Raw genomic sequence first — 19,100 nt, 5'->3', positions numbered from 1 at the left:
GTGACTGTCTTATTTAAGCTTCATATCTTATTCTAGAATGGTGCTGTATACACGGTTGGTTTGTTGACCCATAGTAGTTACAAAATGTACTTGCCACAGAGGGTTGCAAATACAGTCTCTGCAATCCGATCATTTCCTGATGGGGAACAGCGTGGAGGGGGCCGCCTCAGGCTGCCTTCCTGACAAGTTCAGTGTAGTTATAAGATATGTGTGTACACGTGAATTGTCTAACTACTTACTTGCAGGTGATGGTGCCCTCATCTTAGTGACACTGAATGGTAGGACAGCTTGGTTTTTACACATCCTGATGTCAAGGGTGGATGAGAGGATTGCGTTGGTTATTCAGGATATCAGGGAAGGAAAGAACTGAACTCACAGACTGAGAAGCACCGATTCCCTTGATATGGCTTGCCTGAGACTATCCTACTGTATGCAAGGGTGTGTGTGTACTTGGGGGGGGGGTGGCTAACTGCTAAGCAATCCAGGGGAAGTGGCCAACACAAAAGTGCATTGATTCTCCCCCCCCCCCAATAGGTCAGCCAGATTACAGGCCAGTCTTAGGGGCATAGATTTATCTGGTTAAGAACAACCTATTCTGGGGGTTTGGGTCAACCTGAGGTGCTGGGCCTGAAATAATTAAGGCTCCCAGTCCTTCCTAGAGGAGACTTTGTAACTCCTGAGACTCCACCAACTTCAACTTGAATGCTCAGGCCACTTTCCACATGAGCGGAGAATTGGGGCACCCAGCCCCTTGTCTTCCTGCTTGCCCACTTCCCTGGGCCACCTCAGAACCTATCTGGGAGGATCTGGTGGTGGCAGAAGGTGGCTTTATGGGATGTGCCCTACCCATCTTGCCTTCTCCCTAGCTACTTGACTGTTCACAGGACTCACATGAGATAGGAACCGACAATTCCATTCCTTCTGAAAGATGGAAGACCACCAGATTTATTGCCATCTATCTGACCTTCCTCTTTGCCCTGTCATCCCCTGGTACTGCCATCTCAACTTATATAACCTTAAGCCCTCCTGGGCCTTGCTGTGGACCTCACTGCAAATCCTTCCACTGTCATCATAATTGAACCTTTGTCCTTTCTGCTCCTCCACCCCCCAATCACCTTGAGAGAGGGACTGTCTCCCCTTTTCTGTTTGTATCTCCAGCACAGGGCTTAGCACTTAGTAAAACTTAGTAATGGCCTAGTCTGACCATGCTTTTCCTTAAAGAGATGGGAGAAAGGCAACAGGTGGGATGGTATTTACCTAAGTTTTCATGAGCTCTGGTGAATTTACCTAAGTGCGAAGGGAAAGCGGGTGTGAGAGGATCTTCAGCCCCCCCCCTCCACCCTTTCCTGTTGCCCTTTGGGTTTTTTGAATCTGACACTCTGTGCCTCCCTCCCCTATCAGAGTCTCCCAAGCTATTTCTGTCAGTTTAATGATCCCCAGCTGTTGCTTTAGTTCTGGCTATTTTCATGCCCAGGAGGAGAAGGCGAGGAGGACGGGGGATGGGGACACAGCCCTGTAAACAGGGCTAATGGGATTTTCCCAAATAGCTAGCATGATACCCACTTGGTTCACAGGGAACGATGTGAACAGGAGATAATCATGATGCTCGAAAATGCAAGCTCAGAGGAGTAAAAGCTGGTGTGAATTTGAGGGACATTTCTTTTACCAAGTTAGCGTGCTCATGGGTGTGGCAGCCTCTGCCTCACTCTGCCTGTAGTGCAAAGAAAGTAGTCACAACTGGCTTTGCATCATATTTAACATCGATTTCGTGGCTGCCAAGGCCCCACCCTCTGACTGTTGTTTGTGCCGAGCCGGACAAGGATGGAGGATCGGCTAGAAAGGGGAGCTCCACGGTGGGGGCCCCGAGGATAGGACGTCATTCTTATAAGTAATATGGAAAAACTCACTGATTTCAGTTCTCTGTGGATTCGCACAGACTTGTACTCTATTTGACTGTTAAGTGTTCTGTAAAATTGTGTGCAAAACCTCAGTAGTGAAATGTTCAAGTTGCACATTTAACCACACAAATGTCAGGAAATACAGCTGCTATGAGTTATAGGCCCCATAGCAACACGAGCTCCCTAACATGACACACTCAGAGGAGTATTGTGGGGAGGGGAAAGACTGTCGAAAGGGTTTCTCAGTTCCCTGGCATTCATAGGGTTCTTGTAGGACATTGAGAGGAGCAGCCTTCCTTGGAGGCGAGTGGGGAGCATTTTCCTTTGAGCATTTGAGCTCTCCTCTGCCCCCATCTCGGTTTGTTATCATCCACACATGATTGTAGTCAGTGTAATCTCATGGACACGTTTCTTGCTTACGAAAGAAGATACAAACTTTGCTATAGCTCTCGTAGAGAAAAACTGAGTTGTAAAATCTTGACTGAATTTGGGGTAAAATTCACAAAGTTTTAAAATTGATTAGAATTGAATGGTAGTAAAGACTTTGTTTTTCTTTCACTCTGCCTTAGAATATCAAAGTGCTTTTTGAATCTGTTACAGAGGAAGAATGGGAGATCCTCTAGTTTGGAAAAGAAAGGAATAATTTTGGCCCAAATAGAAATAATGTGTGTTTTGTAACTGTTTTTAAATATTTCCAGTTTATTCACCCCCCAGCTCCTCTCCTTGCCACTTGTCCTGTGCCTCAAATAGCTTTGTATTGAAACATCGGGGAAATGTTCAACCAGAAGAGACAGTTTCCAAAATAATTAAAGTAGCGTTATCCTTTTGGTTACTTCAAACACTGAAAAATATATAGCTTTTTAGAAACCCTGGAAGATATGTAGGGAAGGTACCTTTAATACTTGGAATACTGAGCTTCCAAAACTCATCCTCCTTCAAAAAAAAAACCAGATTATACGAAAGGACAAATCTGCCTTGTTTTAGTCACGACCTTCCTGTGTTCTCTTGCATTTTTCAAATCTAGTGTTATAGAGTAGTAAGAGTAAACTCTCTCTGATATAGTTTGATTTTTTTTTTTCTTTTTTACTTTATTGCTCTGGGGCCTGGCTACACCGATGAAGCAGCTCGCTTGCCACCTGCCATCAATCAAATGCTCTGACAGTCTCAGGAGAGAAAAGGAGATAGGACTGGAGACTGGCGTGGTTGGGCCTGATGAACGTGCAGAACAAATGTGGAGGGGAAAATGTTGTTCCTGTCTCCCTTCCCCTTGAGAGGGTCCTTCACGTGTTCCTGCCAATCTGAGGAAACGAGATTCCCACTTCTTTTCTCCCTCCCCTTCCCCCACTGCTGGTGAACAGTAGAAATGAACATTATGATCAGATTCCCATGTGATGGGGGAGTTGCAGCATTGTTTTTGAGTTAATCACTAAGAAGACTTTGATGTCTTTGCATTAGCCCTGTGTTCTGTCTGGGGACCAGACTATGGCAATAGCTGAAGCAGTAAGCTGTATCAAGGAGGAAATGAGCAATTTTCAAAAATGAGGTAGGGCTGTAGGAAGTGTGAAGTTCGGTGTTTTTTGGATTTAAAAAAAAAAAGTGCATCCCTCTGTATGCTTTGCCTTGAGGGTGCAGCCAGAAACCTCTCCCTGTCAAGAAACCAAATTCATCTCTTCAGCCACATTGTAGTCAAGGTAGTGTGGCCCTCTCAGGAGGGCCTGCCATAGGCCACTCCTTGGAGAAGATGCCTGCCCTTGGAGCAGGAATGTTTCTGTTCCTTTCAGAAAGTGAAAGGGAGAATTTGCAGATTCTTAACTTGTAATGGATTTCCCCCTTATATTCATTCCCGCGGTCTTCCTTAAAGATACTTTCCTCTCTCTTCTGGAAATCATACTCCAGTCCTTGTCCCCCACACTGTGGTCATTATTAATGGTGTCATTATTGAAAGTGAAGGCGAACAGTGTGTCTCATTAAAGAACACACCTAAGCTTGACATCTGAACTCTGTTGGAAGCTGGCATCAAGTTGGTGCCCTTTGAAGGTCGCTTATGAGAACCCAAATGGAAATATTTTTACCTTTCTGATGTCATTACTTTATGGAGGGGAGGTTTAGGCATCTGGGAAGTTAGCTTCTTTTTCAGCATGCCTAGATGGAGGAAGCATCTTACTAAGGAATTTATGGAAAGGAGGGAAGCATTAGGTACATTAGCTGAGGCAGCCTCATCAAATCAGAAGTCTCGTATATTTTATGAGATGGGGGGGGCCATTCTGTTCATGTCTGTAGCAGAATCACAGTTGGCTTTATAATTTGAATTGAACGTGGCGTTCCATAATGGGTTCTCCATGACTTGGGTATTTTTAACACAAATTGCACAGTGATCTCTTTCTGTCTTTCTACTTGCCAGTATTTCAGTTGCAGAAGAGCTGATTTTTCATGTTTGCCTGTAACTAACAGTTCTGGTTGTGAAAGGCGTGTAGGACTCTGGAAGGGAACCAGGCTAAGAGCCCAGGGGTTCCCCCCTCCCCGCCCATCCTCTCTCTGATTCTAAGTCTTAGTGACTCATTGTCTGTTTTTGGTAGATCATAGAAATTCCTTCTGGGTCTTTTCAGTGCCACTCACACATAGGCAGGTTAGAATTTTAGGAGCACAAATTTAGCCACTCATAGTGCATTTGATGATAATTAGGTAGTTGTTCTTCTGCTCCCTCATTCTGTGCTCTTGATCCACCACCAAATGATATTTATTAAATGCTCTGAAGCCCAGGAACAAAGTATACTTTTTAATTGACTACATTCCAACTAGAAACAAGTCTTTTGTTTTTGGGAAGGGGGGGGCCTGTTATTAGCTCGCAACAACTTGTGATAGAAATAAAAGTAAGGAGGGGCAGCTAGGTGGCGCAGTGAATAGAGCTCTGACCTTAGAGTCAGGAGGACCTGAGTTCAAATCCAGCTGCAGACAGTTAACGCTTACTAGCTGTGTGACCTTGGGCAAGTCACTTAACCCCGATTGCCTCACCCCCCCCCCAAAAAAAAGCAGAAATAAAAGTAAGGGTATTTGGTATAAAGTCCTTTTGATAATCTTGCAGAACAAAATCACCTCAGAAGTGTGGTTACCAGGGAGAAGCGGAGGAAATCCTGTTGATTTTGACACCAGTACCTGCTGTTGCCTATGGAGAAGCCATATCACAGTATGAAATTATGTGAAGTTGCTATGGAGAACCTTCCATGCTGGGAGGGCCCTTCTTTGACCTGCCTTTTAGAGTGAAGACTAGATGTCATGCCCCCCCCTCCCCACTCCCCGTCCCCATTCTGAAAGCATATGTGGATTCAGGGCGACACCTGTTTGGTAGGCAGACAGGAGTAATCAGAATGTAAATTAGGCCTTGAAAACCCTTTATGTTCCTATTGAAATGACAGTGAGACCAAAACATACGTTCTTGGTGCAGTAAACTCTGATGACCTAAAGTCAGGAAACGGGATTAATTCTGAAAAACATAAAAGCAAAGTAAAAGAAAATTGGGGAGTAAGAAGCAGCAGAAAAGATCATGGATTGATAAAGGGAGGGATATCATGAAAGACATAAATCAGGGAATAGGAGAAGATGGATTGAATCCAAATTTTAAAGTTGGAAGGCAGCTCATTGGCCGCTTGGACGAGCTGAACCCCAACAGCTTCAGGCAGCCACCCAGCCTTTAAGACTCAACGAGGGAGGAGGCCTGCTGTTCCGAGACAGCTCAAGTACTGGGTGGGAGAGCATATGTCTGACACAGAACCTTGGTCAGAACACACCTGAAATATAGTATTCCATTCTGGATACCCCACTGAAAGAAGGCTCCTGAAATAAGCTAGAGGACATGTAGAAGACATCCATCCGTCAGAATGCTGCGGATGTCAAAGGGCCTTAAGCTTAAGCCGAATGGCCAAAGGCTTTTAGGGATATTTAACTTTGTAGAAGAGAAGACTGAAGGGGTACAGTCGAGCTGTTTTCCAGCACACATTTGGTGTTTTTACAGCAGATAGAATAATTCCGGTAATAGCTAATGGTTCCATAACACTTTGAAAGTTTACAAAGCGCTTTACAGCTGTCTCATTTGATTCTCACAACTCTGGAAGTTTTATCTCCGTTTTACAGATGAAGAAACTGAGGCAGACAAGTTCAGTGGCTTGCCCAGGGTCATACCACTACTAAGTTTCAGAGGTCACATTTGAACTCAGGTTTTCTCTCTCCGCATCCAGTCCTATCCTCTGCACTTTCCAGCTGCCTCACCAGAAAGAGAAACCTGTCTTGGACATTTGTCTGGAAGAATGTGCCAAAGCAGGGAGGCTACAGTTAAGAGAGCTTGACAGGCTTTGTCAAGTAGGGGCCTGGAATGTATGTCTGTGAGCGCCTGGGTACACGTTCAAGTCTTTTGGGGGATGGATCCTGGACAGCTCAGAGATAAAGAATTTTTCTTCCTCACAAAACTGGGGGAGGGTGGAGCCATTCTGACATGACACGTATGGCTGGTTCTGACCCATAATCATTCATCTCTACAAAGAAGGGAGTGAGATAGTGACCTTTTCATCACTCTTCTTCTGGGCCAGGTTTGGTTGTTATAACCACTCAGTATTCTTGTTTGTTTTTATTATTTACATTGTCATTTCAGCAACTGTTAGGCCACGTACACGTGTGTATGTGTATGTATCCAGTAATAAGACCGTGTGCCTGGAAGTTTGTATCCCCATTAAAATTTTCCTTTTGTGCAGTATTATGTGAAAGGGACCCTGGTTTCTCAAAGGAGATACCAGAACGGAATAAGATCTTGAAAGAGTCTACCAAGCAGGACAGAGGACTTTATGCTTGTGATTTGAGCAGTAAACGTAGTCCAATTTAGAGAAGTTCCAGCTCTAGGTTGGCCATAGGATGCCCTCCCTGAACTCCGTATTGTGCAAAGGTTTAGCAATGCTGCCCATACTCCACTGGTACCTCCTCCTGCCCCAACTCCACGCCAACTGCCTATCCCTCTGGAGACCCTACTCCCATCCTGTCCATAATATTCTCCTCATTTCTGGGATTCTGGACCTTTGGCTGTTAATGGATAAACTCCATTCCTTACCCCCTGCTGCCTTATAACTACCTCCCTCAATCTGATCCCCCCAGCAGCCCACTCCAGATCTACCACGCCTTTCTCTATGCTCTTTGGAATGTCTATTTCATAAGTAACAGACTTGTGTTCATCTTAAAACTTTTTCTCTCTCATTGTTTCCGTCTTCTTGCATTCACTGAGATCTGGCTTCCTCCTGATGACATGGCATCCCTGGCTCCCTGTTCCAGCTCTGGTTGCATTTTACTCACACCACTCCCCTCCCTCAATCACTGGTCATGGCAGAGAGAGTTGGCAGACTCTTTGCTCCCCATTGCTTCTACATCCTTCCTTTACCATCATCGCTTAGTACCCTCTCCTCCTCTGAAGTTTGTTCATTTCATTCAGTCCAGACTCTGGTAACTGCTGTCTTCTGCCCTTGGGCACTCTTGTTCCTTCCTCAAGGAGATCAGTGCTTAGATTGCACTCTTTCCTCCCCACCTCCTGCCCTCTTACTAGGGTACTTCAGCAACCGTATCGATACACCCTCAAACATCCTAACTTCCCAGTTCCTCTATTTCCATGATCAACTCACCCCACCCTCTTACCTCAGCTTCACACAGAGATCGTCAAAACCTTCTCTTCTCAGTAGCCACAAGTGCACCACTTCAATGTTCATAATTGTGAAATCCTTTTATCATAATTCCACCTTTCCCTCTGCCTTGCATCCCCTAAGTCTATTCTCTGTTCTCATAATGACCCCCAAAATCTCTCTGCCCCTCAGTTCTCTTCCAGGTCATCATCCCTACACTAACTATACTCTTTCCTCATCTTGACATCTTGGTGAATCAATTCAATTCTGTACTATCCTCCATTCCCAAGGTCTTTGCCCTCTTATACTATCACTGATCTTACTAGGCCAATTCTCAACCATGGATGACTCCTGTCATTCTCTGCCTTTCTATTCCCGTGTTACCTGATAGACCTGGAGAAAATTCCAAAGCCATGCTTACGGGATCTGCTACAAACTTAAGATATATAATCTCAGCTGGGCTTTTACTATAGCTCCGTAATCTGTTCGTGATCCTATTCACTGCAGTGCTTTTTCCAAACCTTTTCATCTGTCCTCAAAGTTCCCATGGCTCCTTCCTCACCCTCCAGCTGAGAATTTGGCCTCATATTTTACTGAAAAAATAGTGAAGCTCTTTGCTGAGAGTCTTCCTCGTCTCCTGTCACCTAGATACCTCCTGCTATTATCTCCTCCTTCCCTCACAAGAGATGACCCTTCTCTTTACCTAGGCATGCCCCCTCTGCTTGCACAAATGATCCTATTAATCCTGTCTTTTCTAGTAGATTGCCTCCTCTTATCCCTACTCTTATTTTCTTCAATTTCTCCCTCTTTGTTGAATGCTTTCTCACTGCTTACAAAACCACCTGAGGCAGCTAGGTGGCATAGTGATGGGTCAAGATTAGAGTCAAGACCTGAGTTCAAATTGGACCTTAGACCCTTACTGGCTGTGTGACCTGGAGCATGTCATTTAACCACTGTTGGCCTCAGTTTCCTCAACTGTAAAATGAGGATAATATTTGGAGTTTATAGTACATTGCCTGACACATAGTAAGTGCAGTGTAAATGCTTATTCCCTTCCCTTCCCTCATCAATTCTCATGGCTCCTCCATCCTCAAAAAACACTCACTTGATCCATCCATCCCCACCATCATCCCATCTCTCTCCCTTCCCTTTGTGATGTCTTTAGAGGCCATCTACAATAATAGAAAGTCTCTACTTCCTGTCCTCTCACTTTCCTCTTAACTCTATACTGTCTGGCTTTCAACCTTATCATTCAGTTGAAACTTCTCTTTCCAGTGTTACCAGTGATTTCTGTTGCCAGGCTCAATGGTCTTTTCTTAGTCGTCATCCTTTCTGACCTCTCTGTGCCTTCGTTACTGCTGATCTCTCTTCTCCTTGATAGTTTTTTCCCCTCTAGCTTTTTCTGATACTCTTCTGCCCTTGTTCGTTTACCTTTCTCACCACTCCTTTTCACTCTCCTTTGTTGGATATTCACCTTCTAATTATGGAAAATGGTTAGGGCTCTGACCTGGGCCGCCTTCACTTCTGTGCTGTTCCACTTGGCAATCTCATCACCTTCAGTGGATTTAAAGATCTCTGTGTTCATGATTCTCAGATGTACTTATCCAGCCCTAACCTCTCCCCTGACCTCGAGTTTTCAGTTGCCTATTTGACGTCTTGAACTGAACATGCCCAAAACGCATTATGTTGGTCCCCAAATCCTCTTCCTAACTTGGTATTACTATGGAGAGTAGCACCATCCTCCCAGTCCCCCCGGCTTGCAGTTCAGGTGACATCTTTGTGGTTCTCCAGTTGGCCTTAACCCCTAGATCCAATCTGCTTCAAGTCTTGTCGATTCTCTCTTTGTGATCTCTCTCCTACATGACCACGGCCCAGTGCAGGCCCCTCACCCATTGCAGTGGTGTTTTGGTTGGGCTGCCTGGCCTTATGTGTCTCCTCCGTCCACTCCATCTTCTACTCAGCTACCAAAGTTACATTCTGTGCCACCCTCTTATTTCATTACACTCCAGTATCTTACACACACACACACACACACACACACACACACACAACACACACACACACACACACACAAACACACACTCTCTCTCTCTCATTTGGCAAAATGTAAAAGTCCTTCATAATCTGGCCCCTCTTTGCTTTTTTAGTCTTTTTATACTTGACTCTTTTCCATATACTTTATGATCCAGTGACACCATAATATTCTTTGCACAAGACACTCTTCCGGCTGTGACCTTCCTTACTCTCCCTTCTTGTCGCCAGTTACGGACCTCCCTGTTTTCATTGGAAGTTGCAGCTGAAATCCCACCTTGTGCAAGAATCCTTTCCCAGGCTCCTCTCATGTTAGTGTCTTACCTCTAAAAATTCCCTCCAGTTTATCCTGTCTGTATCTTGTTTGTATGTGGCTGTTTGCACGCTGCCTCCTGTACTAGAATGTTTTCGCCTTTCTTTGTATCCTCCGTACTGAGCATAGTACCGGGCAGCTGGGGGTTGCATAATTGTTGCCTGATAGAACAGTTCATAAAGAGTGTCTAATGAGAATCACAGAGGTCTTTTAAAAATAAATAAACAAGCAAGCAGGTAGCTAGATAAATTAATAAGTCACATCATAATACATTTTTAACATTTATTTAAAAAATTTTTGAGTCCTAAATTCTCCACCGCCCACCCCTCCCCCACTCCTGAAGGAGACAAGCAATATGATATCCACTATACCTGTGAAGTCATGCAAAACGTATTTGCATATTAGCCATGTTGCAAAAGAAAACACATAAAAACCCCCCAAGAAAAGTGAAAGTGAAAAAAAGTGTACTTCCTTCCTCACTCAGAGTCCATCAGTTCTCTCTCTGAAGGTGGGCAGCATTTTTATTGTGAGGCTTTTGGAACTGTCTTGATGGGAGTAGCCAAGTCTTTCACAGCTGATCATCGTTATGGTCTTGCTGTTAACTGGATCACAGAGGTCTTGCTCTGTGTTGGTGGAATGGAGCAAACACACTGATGAAACTGATGAAATTGTGGAATTAAACAAATGAATTTGTTGTGCTAACAAGACAGCATGGGAAAAGGGTACCACAGAATTAAAGGGAAAAGGCTGTGGACTCCAGGCTCTGGAAGATTAAGATCTGCCCTCACTTCCCTTTACTTCTTTTACTGATCGCAGGGAAGTTACTCAGATGGTGAAGTGCTAGAGGAACCTCTTTCTTAAGGGGTCATCTTAGGTTCATTTTTATCACAGCCTTTAAGGATAAAACTTTAGGGAGCAGAATTTCCCCTCTTATCCCCAGGGAGAAAGAAAATGCGGTCTTAGAGGTTGGTGCTTCCTACATGAGTCTGAAGGCCTACTATTTGAGTGTATTCAGTTTGGCCCTGATCAGATCAGAACAGGTATATAAAAATAACTTTGGGGTTCCTGAGTCACGCACATCAGTTCCTGCCTTGACTTGTGTGGTAGCCTGCTGGTCGGTCTCCTTGTCACAGGTCTCTGCCCATTCCATTCTTCTCTCAGCAGCTATCGCTCTCCCCCTTACCCCTGTGCAGTCAGCTCCTTGGCTCCCTCTCACCTCCAAGATCAAACATAGAATCCACGATTTGATGTTCAGAGCCCTTTTGTGTTCTTCCGTCTTACCCCCAGTACTGGGATTCAGTGATGTTGGCCTCCAGTCTGTTTCTCTAATGAGACGCTTCGTTGCTTCACTCTTAGTATTTTCCCTGGCTGACCCCCATTTCTGGAGTTTTCTCCTGGCTTCCTTCGAGGTCTAGCTGAAATCCCACTTTCTAAAAGCCTTTCCCTTAATGTTGGTCCCCTCCCTCAGTCGAGTCTCTCCAGTTTGCCCTCTGTGTTGTTTGTTTGTACAGAGTTGTCGTGTTTTTCTTCCGTGTTCGACTGTGAGCTTCTTGAGAAAAGTGACTGTTTTCTGCCCTTCTTTGTATTCCCATCAGTTACCACTGTGCTTGGCACACAAGTGGGTGTTTACTAAGTGCTTATTTTATTTTAATCTGACGTAAATCAGATAGATGTGTTGTACTCTTCTAAATATAAATTGTCAAGTAGTCCGAATGGTAGTTCTTGTTGGGCCCCAACATGGCGTGTTCTTCTGTGACCTTCCCTTACTGTGCTTTCTTCAGTTAGGGGGTGGCTCATAAAGAGTGCTATCCTCCATGAATTACAACCTGTCCATTTCTTTGGTACAGGCCTGGCCTTTGAGGGTCAGTGGGAGTAGAAGAACAATCATCCGTGGGCACAATAGTTGGTTCTTGGCACTTACAGAGGGGGAAGGTATTTGAAGTAAGAAAGTACCATCTGAAATTATTTTTTTTTTACCAATAAACATTTATTAGATATTAATGATGTGCTTGGCTCAGCATAAAATAAAACCTAGAGGAAGATACTGTCCCCAGTCAACAGAAGTCAGACTTAGAGACTTCCTGTAAGATAGTGTCAGGAAGGGAGGGGCTGAGGCCTCCCAGTGTGATTGATTCCAGGGCAGGGAAGCTACAGGAAGCTTTACTAGGAGCTGACAGGTTCTCCTCTCTCAGTGCCTGAGGTCTCCTGGCTATCTCCTCCCTCCACCCCACCCTCCAGTCTCTCTCCCTTCTCCTGTTTCTGTATGCCTCTTCCCAAAGACACGCACCCCCTTCTGTGGTCTTCATCATGGCTTGGTGGAAAGAGTGCTAAAGTTGGAATTAGGGCTGAGTTCATGTCCTGGCTTCATCAGTTGCTCCCTGTTTTCTCTGGGGCAGGTGAATTAAACTCTCTCTGATCCAGTTTCCTCTTGTACAAAATGAGGTGATAGATTATTTGATCTTTTAATGTCTCTTCCAGCCCTAAATACATGAGTGTGACCAATATTACCTGCTTCATCACTCCTACCACCTACCAAACTGCCCAGTGGACAAGAGCAGGGTATATTTTGCAAATAGAAGGGATACATAGGATATCAACACAGAGAAATACTAATTTCTTTTTGCTAAAGAATGTCATTGTTGAACAACAGAATTATTTATTTTACATCTGTCTGTCTAGTCTGCTCCATTCCTTCGGTAACCTCATGGCCTCTATTCCTGGAGGCTTACCATATTGGTGCCAGGCTTAGAGTGATATCCAATCAGCTTTAGCCCTCCTGCAGCTCAAAAGTCCTAAACTCAAGCAATTCATTAGCCTCAGCTCAGTTTATAGAATTTTTTAAAAAATTTCTTCAAGTGATAAGAAAAAATAATGCTATTTAAAGAAATACCAATTAGAGCAATATTAGATGTTTCATAGTAAAGGAAACATTTCAAAATTGGACAAAATATTTAAAAGCTTTTTAAAAAATGAAATTTGTTCCCCAAATTACATACCCTGAAGATGTGATCATAATGATTAAGAAGAGAAAGATACGTTCCAGACAAACACAAGACTTAGAGGAATTTGATAAAGTAAACATTAAAGCACCATTTCCTGCTGTCAGCCTGATCTCCTGACTGGCATGTGGAGGACCTTCCCTTTGACTGTAAGCTTTCCATCTCTTGCTGCACCTGTCCTTTGAGGGGAATGGAGGAGGACAGCTGGTAGGGAATGGGACTTCTCTGTCCTGCTGGGTAGGCTCAGCTTCTGTCTTCGGCTGTGCCCTTGTGCTGCCTGATCTCTAGCCTTTGGAGGGAAGAGGACTTGGGAAGCAGGGCCTTCCATCTGACCATGTGCCTCCCATCTCATGTTGCACTTGCCCCCAGCGAGATCTCCACTCACCACTGGGAAGAGCGGCACCCTCCCCTCAGTGATGAACATTCTTATGCCTGGTCACACTCTTCACCTTGAGGTGACATGGAACTCTTCTAAATCATCATCCAAACCCCATTCCCCACCCCCACTACCTGATTCCTCGTTCCAATCCTTTTTCAACCCTCCCGTACCTCCTTACATACCAACCCGATCCTACTCCTACCTCAGAGTTTCAACCAAACACCACCCAGCCTTTCCCCCATGCCTTCTGCAATGCCTGCTTTATAAGCAACAAACTTCCCTTTTTTTAAAAAAATTGTTTCCTTTTCTGATCCTTCCATCTACTAGCTTTTACCTGGTTTTCCCTTGATGACAGTTTCCCTGAACACCCTTTCCTCCCCGCTCTCTGGTGGAGGTGGAAGGGTCAGAATACTTCATGCTTCCCATTGTCATTTACCTCCATCACTCAGTAATGCTCTCTTGCTTTGAGGTTCATGCTTTTCATATCTACCACTCGAAGTGAGATCCTTTTAGCTGTTGTCTACAGACTCCCATATCACTCCCCTTCTTTCCCCAGGGCAATAATTCTCAATTCATCCACACCAAGTAATTTAATAGTTAAATTCATAAAATAAAGATTAACACCAATCAGATAAGAAATACAATTAATAGGGTAATTCTTAAGAGTGTAAGTGATAGGACAGGTGCTGATGTATTGCTGATTGGCTCTATATCAAGGAAATTACAGGTGGGGGATGTGAGGTGGAGAGGAGAGGAATTATATTACCCTTTTCTTTTCTTTTCTTTTCTTTTCTTTGTTTATTTTAGGCAGTTGGGGTTAAGTGACTTGCCCAGGGTCACACAGCTAGTAAGTGTCAAGTGTTTGGTCTGAGGCTGGATTTGAACTCACATTCTTCTGACTTCAGGGCGGGTGCTCTATCTACTGCGCCACCTAACTGCCCCTTATAGTACCCTTTTAGTAAGAGTCATAAATTAAAATATTAAAAGTAAAGAAGTCATATATTTGAACTACCTGCTTAACATGGAGAAATGAATAGATATACAAATGGTACTAACTCGTAGAAGCAAGGAATACATATGTTTTTTCAGTCACGCTTGGAAGGTTCACAGAAAGGTCTCTTTGTGAGGCCTCTCTCAGGTCCAGAAACGCAGGAATCGTAGCTGCTGTATCTGCAGTAAAATACTGAATGAAAGCATAAAAGCGTTCCAGTGACCTGAATAAAAGTTATAAAAAACACATGGAAGTTTTTTTTTTAATTATCAAACAATGAATTAAAGAAGAAATAAAAAACCAGAGTATTTAAAGTAGTACCACATAATAAAATCTTTGGGATGCAGCTAAAGCAGATCTTAGAAGGAACTTTATTTTGCTGAGCATTTCTATTAATAAGAATGAAAAGGATAAAATAAATTAATTAAGGTTATACCTAAAGACATGGAAAAAGAACCAAGCAAGTAGTCCAAAGAAAGCTTTTTATAAAGAGATGACATGGTGGTGGTGGTGGTGGTGGTGGTTGTTTTTTTTTTTTTTTTTAGGCAATTGGGGTTGAGTGACTTGCCCAGGGTCACACAGCTAGTGAGTGTCAAGTGTTTGGTCTGAGGTCGGATTTGAACTCAGGTCCTCCTCACTTCAGGGCTGGTGCTCTATCCACTGCGCCACCTAGCTGCCCCTGAGATGATATGGTTTGTAAAAATAAATCTGCTAAAAAATAAAAGATGAACAGAATCGATCAGTTAAATGGGCTGCTTTTAAAAAGACCAATAAAATTGCAAACTGTTAGTAAATTTAATAAAGGAAAAAGAGCATGCAAACCAGAAACATTTTAAATGAAACAGAAAAGATCACAAAACTCAAAATAATGAATGTTATTAAGAATAAATTAACAATATTGCATAACTATATTCTTGCAAATTAGAAAATTTAAAGGAATTAGGTGATTATCCTGAAAGATATATATTACCCAAACTGACACAGCAGTAAATTAGTAATAAATGACTGAATATATATGTCTGTATATATAATGTGTTTATGTATTGTTTACTATCTACAGTCTCAAAGGAAGCAATAAGACAAGTCATCAAAAACTCACCCCACCGAAAAACATCTGGCCCAGATAGATTCCCAGCTGAGTTCTTTCAGACTTTATGAGAGTAAATAAAATGCCTCTGTTGCCTCGATTACTCTCAAATACAGAGAAAGATTAAATACTTCTTAATTCTGTTGTGAAGCAAATATGTTGACTTTGCAACTTGGTAGAGGTAATACTGAAAGAGGAAATCATACACCAGCTGTGCTAATGGATATCGATGTAAAATTACTAAAGACTCCTGGGGGCCTTCAGTGGTAGAATATAAGCAAGAAGCTTCACAGAAGTGAATGAAGAAACAATGGAGGGAAGAAGAGAATAAGTATTTACATGGAGTCTAACTCTGCACTAGGCACGATGCTAACGGCATTTTACAAATATTATTTGATCCTCACAACAACCCTGGGAGGTAGGTGCTGTTATTACCCTCTTTTTGCAGTTGAGGAAACTGAGGGTAAATAGAGGTTAAGTGATTTTCCCTTAGTCACACAACTAATAAGTGTCTAAGTTTAGATTCGAACTCGGCTCCTCCTGACTACAGGCCCCAAAATCTATCTACTGTCAAGCCACCTAGATGCCAGAACGATATAGTTCTGTAATGTAACAAATTATGTTACCTCAAAAAACCTGGAATGTTTTAAAACAGTTTGACTCTTATTCAAACCTAAAATATGAGGATAATAATGCTTTTGAATATGATTGCTGTATGAGAGGAAAGACTACTTATTGGTTTTGTTTATTAAAAATACTTGTGTCCTATTTGGACATGATATAGTTAACCACTAATAACTCCTTTGTGGAGTATAGCAGTTGGGTACTTCACTCCAGACAAGCCCATGAGGCAGCTGGATGGATAAGTAGAGGTTCAGTGCGTTGAGTAAAGAATGGTTTCTTTTACTCTCCGAGTACTCTCTGCTGTTGAGAGGAAAAGTGAAGGGCAGTTACACGTGGTCGTCTCTTGTTCACAGAGTCATGCTTGTCCCTGTAGATGGCCTGGTCTTCCCAGCCAGCCTGTACAACTTGAGATAGTTTCTGCTGTGTAACGTAGGAGATTCTTTGCTAGGTAAATGGGGAAAAAGGCTGTGTGAAATATTTTTGAGAAACTGTCAGAAACTTCAGAACTTAAAACCTGGGCAGCAAAGTTAAGCAAAAAGGTTAGCACCGCCATATTTTACATAAGATATGTTAAGGTATACATGTAACCTTATGAACATTATGCATTGATGTGTGTGTATAAAAATGGGAATAGAAAGTACATGAACTTGGTGTGGATGAGCTAATGTTCAGTAACAATTTTAACTGTATTTCCTGACTTTTGAGCTCAGTTTCCTAATCTAAGAATTACATCAACATAATCTTTGCAGTGTTCCTCCTTCAACCTCATCTCCATGAAGACATGTATCCGTAAACTTTTATAAAAATACACATGTGGGTCCAACAATTCTGGAAAGCAATTTGGAATTATACTAAGAAAGTTACTAAAGTGACCATAACCTGTGGCCCAGAGATTCCCCTGCAAGGATTATACATAAAGGAGGTCAGAGACAGAAAAAAAAGGTCCAAAAATATTCATATCACCAATTTTTGTGGTAGTTAAACACGAGGATTACAGAGTAGATGGCCATCCATTAGGGAATAACAACATGTTATGGTATGTGAGTATAATTACTGTAATGTAAGAAAAAAGAATTCAAGAAAGCCTGAGAAGATTTTATTAAATTCATGCGGAGCAAAGTAATCTGAACCAGGAAAATAATACGCCTGATGAAGGGGCATGACATGGACAGTGAGCCCGCAAAGGAGGCTGAGCAAAAGCATCAGCCAGGTAGGAGCACCAAGAGAGAAGAGTGTCAGAAAAGCCGAAGCAGGAGAGCACAGCGCACATCCAGGAGGAGAGGTCGACCAGCCCTATCAGATGCAGGCGATAACTTGAGAAGAATTAGGACTGAGAAAAGACCAGGGGATTTGTCAATTAAGAGGCTCAAAGCACATGAAATTCTTGTAGAGATTAAATTGCAAAATGCTCCTTAAAGAAATAATGAACAAGTTAAATAGCTAGAAGAATATTCAGTGAGGGGGCAGCGAGGTGGCACAAGAGATAGAGCACCGGCCCTGGAGTCAGGAGGATCTGAGTTCAAATCAAGCTTCAGACACTTGACACTTACTAGCTGTATGACCCAGGCAAGTCACCTAACTCCAATTGCCTAGCCAAAAAAAAAAAAAAGAAAAGAAAAGAATAGTATTCAGTGCTCATGGCTGGGCCATGTCAGTAGAATGCAAGTGATAATACTACCAAAGTCAGCATACAGCTTTAGTGCTATAACAGGGAAATTATTGAGGGAATACTTTACAGAACTTGATAAACTAATAATAAAGTCAATATGAAGAGTAAAAGGTCTGGAATATTGTGAGAAATAATAAAAATAAGTAGAAATGAAGAGGATAATAGCATCTTTAGGCCTCAAACTAAAAATATAAAGCATCAGTCACTGAAACCACTAGCAGTGTGACCCTGAACAAGTCACTTCACCCTGTTTGCCTCAGTTTCCTCATCTGTAAAATAAGCTGGAGAAGGAGATGGCAAATCGCTCCAGTATCCTTGCCAAGAAAACCCCCCACATGGGGTCACAGAGTTGGGCATGACTGAACAGCAAAGAAAGTAGGTAAGTGGACCACACTAGACAAGGGACAATTTGAATAATGGAACTTGGTAATAATGAGTTCATTAAGTCTGAAAATGTGTTACTTCAGAAAGAACTTCCTGTCTGAATAGAGCTTTTGGCAATCAGTCTGGCAGAAATTAGGCTTTGGCAAATAGCTTGTACTATATTTTACAGTTAATTTAAAAGGATTATGTGACCTGATTATTAAAGATCACAGCATAGAAAGTAAGATGAAAAGGGGATCTACCTTTCATGCCTGTGTTTTTCAGTGTATATTTAATCCTCAGGGGAGGGGGCTGCCTTATGCCTTATGTGTAAGAAGAATAGAAATGTAGGAGAGGGTGGGCAGGTTATAAAGGGTTTTGAACACCTAAGAGAAGATTTTATATTTGATCCTGGAGGTGATAGGGAGACATGGGAGGTAATATTGAGTAGATCATTTTTTTCCTTTCTGAGTTGTTTGGTTTTATGTATTTAAACCAGTCTTTCTTATTGTTAGCAAGAACTAAACAGAAGATTCTGGATGCCTGTCAGGAGACCCACATTCTGGTTCCAACTCGTCCCACTATTTACTTTGGAATTCCCTGAGGTGTCTCACTTGGCTTCTGTAGAACTTAGGTTCTGGATCTTTCAAAAAAGGAATTTCATTTTAATTCTTAGCTTTCATTTTGAGGGCATTTTCTCCCATTAAGAAAGCTGTCTTGGTTTTGCTGAAATCTGAAGGAGGGCATTCGATGTGAAGGCTCAAAATTAGGCCCTTCAGGTGCCCAGAGAAGCACAGGCTTCCCCAGCGTGTCTAGAATCCCGTCCTTTACTGACACTGTCTTGCACTGACTGTATCATGCGTCTGAGTGTCTCCATCATTTGCAGTTCTTTATGGGGCCTTTTCTGTTCTTTGTGTGAAATAGGAAATTGTGTTCTTCAAACTACATCTTGATTGTTTATAGACACTGGCCATTCCAGGACTTTTATAGTTTCCTGTGGTAATAAAGTATCTTTTTGCATTTCATGATAAGACTCTGGAACCAAGAACCAAGCAAGTTGAAGATATAGTTAAGGTCTACTTTATTTTGTTTGTA

General features: G+C 42.6%; 1 protein-coding gene across 4 annotated transcripts in view; it reads left to right on the top strand.

Moving 5' to 3' along the window:
• The window catches only part of MRTFA (myocardin related transcription factor A), a 151,437-nt gene that overhangs the window by 67,971 nt on the left and 64,366 nt on the right, over positions 1-19,100 (top strand). The window lies entirely within an intron of this gene.

Source organism: Phascolarctos cinereus, unplaced genomic scaffold, assembly GCF_003287225.1.
Source record: "Phascolarctos cinereus isolate Bilbo 61053 unplaced genomic scaffold, phaCin_HiC Scaffold_1;HRSCAF=81, whole genome shotgun sequence".
In the NCBI taxonomy this organism is placed as follows: domain Eukaryota; kingdom Metazoa; phylum Chordata; class Mammalia; order Diprotodontia; family Phascolarctidae; genus Phascolarctos; species Phascolarctos cinereus.
The sequence above is the reverse complement of the archived record's forward strand: the minus strand, read 5'-3'. Positions and strand labels throughout refer to the sequence as shown.